Raw genomic sequence first — 11,462 nt, 5'->3', positions numbered from 1 at the left:
GCAGAGATTGCAGTGAGCCGAGATCCTGCCATTGCACTCCAGCCTGGGCAATAGAGCAAGACTCCGTCTCAGAAAAAAAAAAAAGAAAAAAAGAAAAGAAAGAATCTGGCATACAAGGAGATAGCTCTTGATCCAAAACCAAGAGAAAAGACAGACAATAAAAAAAATAAAAATAAAAAGCACCAGTGCGGTGGTGGGAGAGGTACCGGCAGGAGCAGCGCTGCCACTGGGGCCTGGGGCTCACCAGTCTGACTTCCTGTCCGTGCCAAGCACACTGGAGCCGCAGCCATGTCTGGGGAGGAGATGATTTTTGATCCTACTATGAGCAAAAAGAAAAAGAAGAAAAAGAAGCCTTTTATGTTAGATGAGGAAGGGGATACCCAAACAGAGAAAACCAGCCTTCAGAAACAAAAGAAGTGGAGCCAGAGCCAAATGAGGACAAAGATTTGGAAGCTGATGAAGAGGGCACTAGGAAAAAAGATGCTTCTGGTGATCTAGATGACTTGAACTTCTTTAATCAAAAGAAAAAGAAGAAAAAAACGAAAAAGATGTTTGATACTGATGAAGCTGAATAAAGCGTAAAGGATCTTAAGATTGAAAGTGATGTTCAAACCGGGCGGAGTGGCTCACGCTTGTAATCCCAGCACTTTGGGAGGCTGAGGCCGGCGGATCACGTAAGGTCGGGCGTTCGAGACCAGCCTGACCAACATGGTGAAACCCCATCTCTACTAAAAATACAAAAATTAGCCATGCATGGTGACCTATAGTCCCAGCTACACGGGAGGCTGAGGCAGAGAACTGCTTGAACCTGGGAGGCGGAGGTTACAGTGAGTCGAGATCATGTCACTGCACTCCAGCCTGAGTGACACAGAGAGACTCTGTCTCAAAAAAAAAAAAAAAGTGATGTTCAAGACCTAACTGAGCCAGAGGATAACCTTGACATTATGCTTGGCAATAAAAAGAAGAAAAAGAAGGTCAAGTTCCGAGATGAGGATGAAATACTAGAGAAACATGAAGCTCTAGAAGATGAAGACAGCAAAAAAGATGATGGTATCTCATTCAGTAATCAGACAGGCGCTGCTTGGGCAGGCTCAGAAAGAGACTACACGTGTGAGGAGCTACTGAATCGAGTGTTCAACATCACGAGGGAAAAGAATCCAGATATGGTTGCTGGGGAGAAAAGGAAATTTGTCATGAAACCTCCACAGTTCATCCGACTAGGTTCTTTTGTCAACTTTACACATATCTGTAAACTATTACATCGTCAGCCCAAACATCTCCTTGCGTTTTTGTTGGCTGAATTGGGTACAAGTAGTTCTATAGCTGGTAATAATCAACTTGTAATCAAAAGAAGATTCCAACAGAAACAGATAGAAAATGCCTTGAGAAGATATATCAAGGAATATGTCACTTGTCACACGTGCCAATTACTGGACACAATCCTGCAGAAGGACACGTGACTCTATTTCCTACAGTGTGAAACTTGTCATTCTAGATGTTCTGTTGCCAGCATCAAAACCGGCTTCCAGGCTGTCATGGGCAGGCGAGCAAAGCTCCGTGCCAAAGCTAACTAATTTGCTAATCACTGATTTTGCAAAGTGTGTTGTGGAGATGTGGCTGGACAGGTTTGCCATCAGAGTGGATGTACCGTTGTATTAAAAACAAGATTAAAAAAGCTGCCAAGAGTTTTGGCGAGTGGTTGATTAATCTGAAGTCCTTACAAGACGCTGATGCTCAAGCTGTTGACATACTCATTGTCTCCTTTAACACCTGTCAAAGAAACATGATATGGGGTAAGGAGGTGCTTTTTTAAAACCGTTCCTAGACTTCCGTAAAATGCAAGTTAAGTTAAAGTTATTATAACAATGAAAAAAAAAAGCACCATACAGCTAATGGAGTTGTAAAACAAGATTTTGAGACAGGATCTTGCTCTGTATCTAGGCTGGCATGCAGTGGTGTGATTATATCTCACTGCAGCTTCAACTCTTGGGCTCAGGTGATCCTCCCACCTCAGCCTCCCAAGTAGCTAGGACTACAGGTGCATGTCACCACACTGGCATAATTTTTAAAATTTTTGTAGAGACAAAAAGTCTCCCTATGTTGCCCAGGCTGGTCTTGAACTCCTGGCCTCAAGCAATCCTTCCACCTCGGCCTCCCAAAGTGCAGGGATTATAGGCATGAGCCACCATGCCCAGCCCAAACAAAATTTTAAAATTGAATTTTCAAAACTTTAAGGACAAGATGGAGTACTTTGGCTGAAAACTATAAAAGTAATTGGATGGAAATTCTAGAATTGAAAAATGCAAAAAATTGTGAACAGGGGATGGGTTTACTTACTGACTAGTCAGTTAAAAAGAGAAAAAGACTGGGTGATAGCTGTAAGAAAATAGTTACAGTTGACCCTTGAACAACATGGGCTTGAACCGTGTGGATCCACTTATACATAGATTTTCTTCCACTTCTGCTGCTCCTAAGACAGCAAGACCAACCCTTCCTCCTCCTCCTCCTCCTCCTCCCCCTCCTCTTCTTCCTCTTCATCCTTTTCCTCCTCCTCAGCATGAAGACAATAAAGACAAATACCTTTATGATGATCCACTTTCACTTAGTAGTAAATATATTTTCCTCATGCCTTTTTAAATAACATTTTATTCCCTCTAACTTACTTATTGTAAGAGTACAGTATATAATACATATACAAAATATGTGTTAATGGACTGTTTACGTTATCAGTAAGGCTTCCAGTCAACAGTAAGCTATTCATAGCTGAGTTCTGGGGGAGTGAAAAGTTATACAAGGCCGGTGCAGTAGCTCACGCCTGTAATCCCAGCTACTCGGGAGGCTGAGGCAGGAGAATCGCTTGAACCCTGAACCCAGGAGGTGGAGGTTGCAGTGAGCTGAGACCATCCCACTGCGCTCTAGCCTGGCGACAAAGCAAGACTCTGTCTTAGAAAAAAAAAAAAAGTTATACACAAATTTTCAACTGCATGGGGTGGGACAGCACTCCCAACCCCTGCATTATTTAAGGGTCATCTGTTACTAAGGCATGGGTAGGCAAAAGGATGAGAAACATAAAGAGGTTATGGTAAAGAAGTCTAACATACATGTAACTGGCGTCTTGGAAAAAAAGAATGGGACTAAAGTGCTATGTATTAGTCAGCTCATGCTGCCATAAAATACCGTAGAATGGGTGGCTTCTTTTTTTTCTTTTTTAGATGGAGTTTTGCTCAGTCTGGAGCGCAGTGGCGCAATCTCGGCTCACTGCAACCTCCACCTCCCAGATTCAAGCCATTCTCATGCCTCAGCCTCCCAAGTAGCTGAGACTACAGGTGTGTGCTATCACGCCTGGCTAATTTTTGTATTTTTAGTAGAGATGTAGTTTCACCATGTTAGCCAGACTGGTCTCGAAGTCCTGACCTCAGGTGATCCTCCTGGCTTGGCCTCCCAAAGTTCTGGGATTACAGGTGTGAGCCACCACACCTAGCCAGAATGGGTGGCTTGAACAGAAATGTTTTCAAATTGTGGAGGCTGGAAGTCTCGGATCAGGGTGCCAGCACAGTTGGGTTCTGGTGGGAGCTCACTTCCTGGGTTGCAGATGGTGCTTTTTTGCTGTGTTCTCACATGGCAGAGTGGGATGCAGGGGGGGAAGGGCCCTCTCTGGTGTTTCTCTACAAGGATATATTCTGTAGTATCAGAACCCCACCCTCAAGACTGCATTAAACCTTAATTCACTCCTTATAGGTCCTATTTCCAAATACATTCACATTGAGAGTTAGGGCTTCAATATGTGGACTGGGGGGTGGGGAGACACAATTAGGTCTATAGCACTGTATAAACCCTAAACAGGATACATACAAAGTCACAATGAGGTATATCATAGCAAAACTGCTAAAAACCAAAGGTAAAAAAATATCTTAAAAGTAACCAAAGAGCAGAGGCAGGTGGATTGCTTTGAGCTCAGGAGATCAAGACCAGCCTGGGCAACATGGCAAAACCCTGTCTCTACTAAAAATACAAAAACTAACTGAGCATGGTCATGCATGACTATATTCTTAGCTACTCAGGAGGCTGAGGTGGGAGGATGGCTTGAGCCTGGGAGATGGAGGTTGGAGTGAGCTGAAATCATGCCATTGCATTCCAGCCTGAGTGACAGAGCCAGACCCTGTCTCAAAGAATAAAAAAAGTAACCAAGGAGAAAAAGATTATTTTAATAGGAACAATAATTAAACTGACTATGATTTTGCAACAGAAAAAATGAAGCAGACAATGGCATGATGCCTTCAAATTACTGAATGAGGTGAGGTCAGTAAAATGGTGGAGTAAGGGCCTCTAAAAACCTATTCCTCCATAAAAGCAGTGAGAATATTGAGATAACTTGTAAAATAAAAATTTTCAGAATTCTGAAATTAACCAAAGCTTTGCAGTAACCCAAGGAACTTTTTTCTTTTTTTTAAAGGCTGTATCTCAGTAAGAATGATGAGCTTTGTGGTGTTTTAACTTGCCTTATTCTCAACACTCTCCTCAACTCCTCATTAGTCTTCAAAACCAACAGTTCTACAATCATAGTGAAGACCAGTAGCCTAGCAGCCACTTGTTAGGACAAAATGGGTTTGGAGATCCCCAAAATAGCATTATTTGAGACCTGTCCTTATTTGGCCTGTCTGACAATTCCCTGGAAATCCTCATTCACAAGACTTGCCTTGGCCAGCCACAGTCGCTCATGCCTATAATCCCATTACTTTGGGAGGCTGAGGTGGAAGGATTGTGTGAGGCTAGGTGTTCAAGACCAGCCTGGGCAACAGAGTGACACAGCCCCTACAACAAATAAAAAAAATTAGGCATGGTGGCACACACCTATAGTCTCAGCGACTTGGGAGGCTGAAGTAGGGGAATTGCTTGAGCCCAGGAGTTCGAGGCTTCAGTGAGCTATGGTCACACCACTGCACTCCAACCTGGGTGATAGAGCAAGACCCTGTCTCTAAAGAAAATAAAATAAATGTAAATGACTAGTTAATGGGTGCAGCACACCAACATGGCACATGTGTACATATGTAACAAACCTGCACGTTGTGCACATGTACCCTAGAACTTAAAGTATAATAAAATATAAATAAATAAAATTAAAAAACAAATGTTTGCCTTTATTTGACCCAACTCAGACCATGCTCAGTGAGAATAGCTTTTCACCTGGGACATTTGTTGAAAATAATCAGTAGCATGGCTAACATGTAGCTAACTAAGGTAGTGATAACAGTTGAGGCAAACAAGCTGCCCCCGCCCCCAGCCAAAAAAAAATCAAAAGAATAGCTGAGGAATGAGGTGTCCATAGGAGGCTTTCAAAACTGCTGACATACTGCACAACTGTAATCCCAGCACTTTGGGAGGCTGAGACAGGCAGATCACCTGAGGTAAGGAGTTTGAAACCATCCTGGCCAACATGATGAAAGCCCGTCTCTACTAAAAATAGAAAAATTAGGGGCTGGGCGCAGTGGCTCATGCCTGTAATCCAGCACTTTGGGAGGCCGGGGCAGACGGATCACCTGAGGTCAGGAGTTGGAGACTAGCCTGACCTACATGGTGAAACCCTATCTCTACTAAAAATACAAAAATTAGCCAGGCATGGTAGCGGGCGCCTGTAATCCCAGCTACTCGGGAGGCTGAGGCAGGAGAATCACTCGAACCCAGGAGGCGGAGGTTGCAGTGAGCTGAGATTGCGCCACTGCACTCCAGCCTGGGCAACAAGAGCTAAGCTCCATCTCAAAAAACGAAACAAAACAAAACAAAACAAAACAAACTGCTGACATATTCATGGGACTCTAGAAGGCCACGCACATGCATGGGCTATGTGCGTGCTCAAATCTGTCTACATGCCCAGGAAAGACCTAAGAAGGTCTGAAGTTCTAACACACCATCTGGCTGACCTTGAAGCACTGCAAAAAAAAATAGCAAAAGCTGTCAGCATTTTTAAATGCCTGCCTGAGTGTGAAGGGTGCCCCAACACAAACATACACAGAGCCTCTTGGAAATGGCTGGGAGGGTAAACAGATTCAGTCATTTAAGTAACTATTTAATCACTAGCTGACCACTAAGCTAAGTGAGCAGAGAATTTAGTGAGAAAGAAGACATATTTCGCAGATTCATCTGGAAGAGCCACTAAAAAAATCCCAACATCAACAAGTCATTAGAAGTGGAAATAGTTTGATTTCCAGAGTAGTCGCATTGTATTATTAGAAATGTCAGTTTTTGGCCCAGCATGATAGTTCAAGCCTGTAATCCCAGCACTTTGAGAGGCCGAGGCAAGCGGGTCATTTGAGGTCAGGAGGTTGAGACCAGCCTGGCCAACATGGTGAAACCTCATCTCTACTAAAAATACAAAAATTAGCCAGGCGTAGTGGCACACGCCTTTAGTACCAGCTACTTGGGAAACTGAGGCATGAGAACTACTTAAGTCTGGGAGGTAGAGGTTGCAGTGAGCTGAGATCGCAACAGTGCACTCCAGCCTAGGCAATAGTGACACTCTGTCTCAAACAACAACAAAAAAGAAATGTCAGCTTTCTGTATAAAATTATGAGACAAGCAAAGAAATAAAGTATTGTTCTTACACAGGAAAATAGCAATCTATAGAAACTATCCTTGAGGATATTTTAAATGTGTTCAAAGTGTTAAAGGAAATCATGTTTTTAAAAATGTTAAAAAGTGGCCAGGCGTAGTGGCTCATGCCTGTAATCCCAGCACTTTGGGAGGCCGAGGCAGGCTTCACGAGGTCAGGGGATGGAGACAATTCTGGCTAACAATGATGAAACCCATCTCTACTAAAAAATAAATAAATAAATACAAAAAATTAGCCGGGATTGGTGGCAGGTGCCTATAGTCCCAGCTACTCGGGAGGCTGAGGGAGGAGAATGGCATGAACCCGGAAGGCGGAGCTTGCAGTGAGCTGAGATGTCGCCACTGCACTTCAGCCTGGGTGACAGAGCGAGACTCCATCTCAAGAAAAAAAAAAGTTAAAAAATGCAATAACTGAAATTAAAAATTCACTAGAGGGACTCACAAGCAAATGTGATTAAGCAAAAACCAAGACTCAGCAAAAGTCCTTTTGGATCCATTGGATCTCTAGGAAACACCAGAATTATCAGTGAAGAATATATTAAATGGCTCAAGGCCTACTGTCAGGCCTATTTCTATGGCTTGACAGTAAAACTCGTAGACCTGATTCCTGTTTCTGCAATGAAGTGTTCCTTTAGAGTCAACGATAACTCACAAACAAAACCTACAAGTTCATGCAAGAGATATCTTGAAGTTCTTAAAAAAGTCAATTGAAGAAAAATTGAAGAAAAGTCAGTAGTGATTGTCTAGTCTGAGGAACAGACAGGAAGAAGGATAAATAAAAATGAATACAACATCAGAGACCTGTGGGACATTATCAAGTCTATCAACATACACATAATGAGAATCCTAGTAGAAGAGAATAGAAAAGGACAGAAATAATATTTGAAGAAACAATTTGCTGAAAAGTATTTTTTGCTGAAAAACAAATTTGTTGAAAAACATTTATCTCCATATCCAAGAAGCTCAGTGAACTCCAACTAAGACAAGCTTAAAAAGATCCACACTTATATACATCATCATAATCAAACTGTCAAAATCCAAAGAAGAGTCTTGAAGAAAGAGAAATGCAATTAATCATTTAGAAGAGCTCCTTCACATGATTAACAGCTGACTTCTTATCAGTAACCATGGAGGCCAGAAAGCCATGGGATGACATTCAAAGTGCTGAAAAAGACTGTCAACCAAGAATTTTATATCCAGCAAAACCAACCTTCAAAGATGAAGCAAAAATTAAGTCATTCCCAGATAAACAAAACTGAGACAATTTGTCATTAGCAAACCTGTCACACAAGAAATACTAAAGGGGGTCCATCAAGTTGAAATGAAGGAACACTAGACAGTAATTTGAGACCACATGAAGAAATAAAGAGCACTGGTAAAGGAAACTAAATAGATAAACATAAAAGACCATATTAATATATTTTTGCTTATAATTCTTTTTTTAAAATGATTTTAAAGACTACTGCATAAAGTTATAATTATAAACCTGTGCTGATGGGCACACAATGTATGAAGATGTAATTATGACAACATTGCAAAGAAGGGGAAAGGGAACAGAGCTACGTAGGAGCTAGATTTTGTATACTATTGCTATTAAGTTGGTAGTAACGTAAACTAGATTGTTAAATTAAGTTGTTAATTGTAATCTTCAAAACAACAAAGGAAATGAATCAAAAATATACACGGTAAAAAAATGAAATGACAAAGGAATTAAAATAGTATATTAGAAAATATCTATTTAATACAAAAGAGGAGAATAATGGAACACAGAAAGGAAAAATGACATAAGACATATAGAGAACATAGCAAAATGGCAGACGTAATTCCTTCCTTAATAGTAATGACGTGAAATTGATTAAACACTCCAGTCAAAAGTAAGAGAATGGCAAAATGGATTTAAAAAATGATTCAACTATATGTTGTCTTACAAGTAACACACTAGATTCAAAGACGTGAATATGTTGAAAGTAAAAGGTTGGCGGCTGGGTGCAGTGGCTCAAGCCTGTAATCCCAGCACATTGGGAGGCTAAGGCGGGCAGATCACGAGGTCAGGAGTTCGAGACCAGCCTGGCCAACATAGTGAAACCCCATCTCTACTAAAAATACAAAAATTAGCCGGGTGTGGTGGCATGAGCCTGTAGTCGCAGCTACTCAGGCGGATGAGGCAGGAGAATTGCTTGAACCCGAGAGGCAGAGGTTGCAGTGAGCAGAGACCATGCCATTGCACTCCAGCCTGGGTGACAAGTGAGACTCCGTCTCAAGAAAAAAAAAAAAAAGATGGCAAAAGCTACACCATGCATACAGGAACTCGAAGAGACCTGAGATGGCTATTCTAATATCCCACAAAATGGATTTTAAGGCAAAAAGTGTTACCAATTATAAAAAGGGACATATTTTAATGATAAAAGTATCAGTTTATTAGCAAGGCTTAACTACAAACATATGTAATTAACAACAGAACCCCAAAATACATGAAACAAAAAATAACAGAATTGAAGAGAGAAAGAGACAATTAAAAAATAACAGTTGGGGACTTAAATATGCGCACTTTTTTTTTTTTTTTTTTTTTTTGAGACAGAGTCTCACTGTGTCCCCAGGCTGGAGTGCAATGGTGCCATCTCGGCTCACTGTAAGCTCTGCCTCCCAGGTTCATGCCATTCTCCTGCCTCAGCCTCCTGAGTAGCTGGGACTACAGGCGCCCGCCACCAAGCTCGGCTAATTTTTTTATATTTTCAGTAGAGACAGGGTTTCACTGTATTAGCTAGGATGGTCTGGATCTCCTGACCTCTTGATTCGCACACCTCGGCTTCGCAAAGTGCTGGGATTACAGGTGTGAGCCACTGTGCCCGGCCAAATATGCCACTTTTACTAATAAAACAAATAGGCAGAAGATCGAGAGTAATAAAAGACTTGAACAATACTGTAATCCAATTAGACCTAACAGATTTTTGTAGAACATTCCACCGAACAACAGTATAAGATACATTTTTCTCAAGTGGGGATGGAACATTTCCAGGATAGACCGTATGTTAGGCCATAAAACAAATCTCAGTACTTTTAAATTGATTGCAGTAATACAAAGTATTTTTCTCCCACTATAATGGAACAAAATTAGAAATAAACAACAGAAGGACATTTGAGAAGTTCACACATATGAGGAAATTAGACAACACACTCCTAAATAACCTGTTGGTTAAAGAAAAAGTCACGAAAGATATTACATAATACTATGAGAGGAAAGAAACAAATATACAACATACTAAAATTTATGGGATGTAACTAAAGCAGTGCTTAGAAAGAAATTTATAGTTGTACATACCTACATATATCATATAATTATACCTACATACATATATGTATGTATATGTATGTATGTATATATTATGTATACATATATGTACATATGCAAACTTACATGTATGTACATACCTACATATATATAACACACATATTATATATTGTATAATATACATATATTTTATGTAATTTTTTCTTTTTTCCTAGAGTCCTGCTCTGTCTCCCAGGCTGGAGTCCAGTGACACAAGCATAGCTCACCACAGCTTCAAACTCTGAGCTCAAGTGATCCTCCTGTCTTAGCCTCAGCTGGGACTACAGGTGTGTGTCACCACACTCAGCTAATTTTTTTTTTTTTTTTTTTTTTGAGATGGGATCTCACTCCATCACTCAGGCCAGAATGCCAATCTCGGCTCACTGCCACCTCTGCCTCCTGGGCTCAAGCCCACCTCAGCCTCCCCAAGTAGCTGGGAATAAAGGCATGCTCCACCACACCCAGCTAATTTTTTCTATTTTTAGTAGAGATGGGGGCCCCACCAGGTTGCTTAGGCTGGTTTTGAACTCCTGAGCTCAAGTGATCTGCCTGCATTTGACTCCCAAAGTGTTGGATGAAAGGCGTGAGCCACTGCACCTGGCCAAATTTTTTATTTTTTTTGTTTTGTAGAGATGGGGTCTTGCTATGTTGCCCAGGCTGCTCTCACACTCCTGACCTGAAGAGATTCTCCTGCCTCAGCCTCCAGAGTAGCTGGTATTATAGGCACAAGCCACCATTTAACATTTTCTAATTTTACATGTGACTTCCTCTTTGATCAATGGGTTTAGAATTGTATTGTTTAATTTCCAAATATTTGGAAATATTTGGGGAATTAAACTTGACTTAAAATTGAGTTAAACTTGAAGTCAATAATACATAGTTGGGGATTTTCCAGCTGTGTATTATTGACTTCAAATTGTATGACTTGGATTGACTTCAAGTTGTATGTATTATTGACTTCAAGTTGTATGTATTGACTTCATACTTGTATGATTTCAATTTTTTAAACTTGTGGAGTTGTTTTTTAATGACTCAGAATATAGTTCATATTGTTTGAATGTTTCAAGCACTTCACAAATAATATATTCTCCTATTGTTGGGTGTATTGTTCTATAAATATTCATTAGGTCAAGTTGGTTGACAGAGTTGTCAGGTTTTCAATATCTTTATTGATTTTCTCTCTAGTTCTGTTATTTAAGATGTTCATTAAAATATCATTATGTAATGTTCCTGATTATCCTTGGTGACATTCCTTATTCTTTCTTTTTTTGAGACGGAGTCTTGCTCTGTCGCCCAGGCTGGAGTGCAGTGGCCGGATCTCGGCTCACTGCAAGCTCCACCTCCCAGGTTCACGCCATTCTCCTGCCTCAGCCTCCCGAGCAGCTGGGACTACAGGCGCCCGCCACCATGCCCGGCTAATTTTTTTGTATTTTTTAGTAGAGACGGGGTTTCACCATGTTAGCCAGGATGGTCTCGATCTCCTGACCTCGTGATCCGCCCGTCTCGGCCTCCCAAAGTGCTGGGATTA

The 11,462-nt window shown here is 41.1% G+C and overlaps 1 pseudogene; it reads left to right on the top strand.

Moving 5' to 3' along the window:
- Positions 1 to 258: 258 nt before the first annotated feature.
- LOC108532613 (eukaryotic translation initiation factor 2 subunit 2-like) lies at positions 259 to 1,574 on the top strand (annotated as a pseudogene).
- Positions 1,575 to 11,462: the final 9,888 nt, after the last annotated feature.

This window comes from Rhinopithecus bieti, unplaced genomic scaffold (assembly GCF_001698545.2).
Source record: "Rhinopithecus bieti isolate Rb0 unplaced genomic scaffold, ASM169854v2 scaffold_9383, whole genome shotgun sequence".
In the NCBI taxonomy this organism is placed as follows: Eukaryota; Metazoa; Chordata; class Mammalia; order Primates; family Cercopithecidae; genus Rhinopithecus; species Rhinopithecus bieti.
This window is presented reverse-complemented; position numbering and strand designations above follow the sequence as displayed.